The sequence below is a fragment of the Ascaphus truei genome, chromosome 21 (genome assembly GCF_040206685.1).
Source record: "Ascaphus truei isolate aAscTru1 chromosome 21, aAscTru1.hap1, whole genome shotgun sequence".
NCBI lineage: Eukaryota > Metazoa > Chordata > Amphibia > Anura > Ascaphidae > Ascaphus > Ascaphus truei.
The window spans coordinates 1,564,209-1,565,651 of NC_134503.1; positions in this window are offsets into that span (position 1 = coordinate 1,564,209).

The following is a 1,443-nucleotide window of genomic DNA, read 5'->3' on the forward strand; positions in this document are numbered from 1 at the left end:
TTTTGTGGGGGATGGGGGGGATTTCAAAATAAGCCTTGGCTTTTTATTTTTCCTTCTTCCTGTGTTATATGTAAAGGGATGAGGGGGTGGGAGAGGAATGGGGGAGAGGGATGAGAGGGGGGGGGTTGGTTACGGTCACTGATTGGGGGACAGTGTCACATCAGTGTCGTATAGCCTTCAATGGCGTTTCGCTGGCACTTCTTTGTGTGTTATATGTCAAGGGAAGGGTGAGAGGGATTGGTGGGGGGGAGGGATGAGAGGGTGAGGGGAGACTAGAGAGATGAGTGGGGGGGGGAGAGACAGAGGGATGACTGGGGGGTACTATTACTGATTTGGGGGCAGTGTCACATCAGCGTCTCAGACTGCAATGGAGACTTTCCCATTACGTGGCCATTTTGTAATACCGAGTCTGGCCGGTTGGACTGCAGCACTTTCCAAGTTACAGATTTAACGTACTGGCAGCGCAGGGGTTAAACGTGCAGACACCACGTGTTATTATTGGGTGAAAATGCCATAAACCTGAAGCAATCCCACAAATACCCAAAGCTCTGCGGTGAGCTCACATTAGGCTGGGGCCATGGTGCTTTCGCCCGTGCGGAGGTGTGCGCGGCCGTGACGTCACCCCCTTGAAGCGAGTGCGTCTTTCGCCCATGGTAACGCGCATCCGTGGGCGTGATGTCACTGAGCCGGTTCACCCTCATTGGGTGAACCGCTCACGTGACCGGCCTGTCGCGCCAAGAAATCAGTTTGAACTGATTTGCCCGCTGCCGTATGGACGCGATCACTGCCTAAGGCAATCTGATCGCGTGCGTACGTACGTTCGCCTCCGCACGGTCTATGGCCCATACAGACTTCAGCCGTGCGGAGGCTGAGAGAAAGGGGGGGCTTTCCCTGGCCTTAGACCGCGCGCCGTCCGGGGGGGGGGGGGGGCGTTCTGTGAAGTCACGGAGCTGGTTCGCCCTCATTGGGCGAACTGCTCACGTGACCGACCCTGCGCTCCGGCGAGCTCAGAAACTTAACATTTGTTAAGATACACGCTTCCGCAAGCGGTGCGCGAGCCCCTGCTAAAGCCGCTCTCATTACGGCTGCAGGGGCTCACTGCCGAGCAGCAGCGCGCCTCAGCACGGCGCTGACCATGCCCGAGGCCTTAGAAGCCATGCAGTCCTCCCCCTGCCACTCCTAGCAGGAGAGAAGGCCGCCATATTACAAGTGGCAGTTATTGCCTATAGTCAAGGCCGCAGCCGGTGATTGGTTCAGAACCTTGTCAATTCAGGTAATGAACCCGCCCATAAATGGCATGTGATTGGCAGTAGAGTCAGTCAGTCAAAGGTAGTTGCTCTCTCACATAGAAGTGTGATTGGTTCCAGTGGTTGTCAGTCAGGCAAACATGCCGATTGGTTAATGAGCGAGCGCTGGGAAAGGACCGCCCAACACATCTCCAAT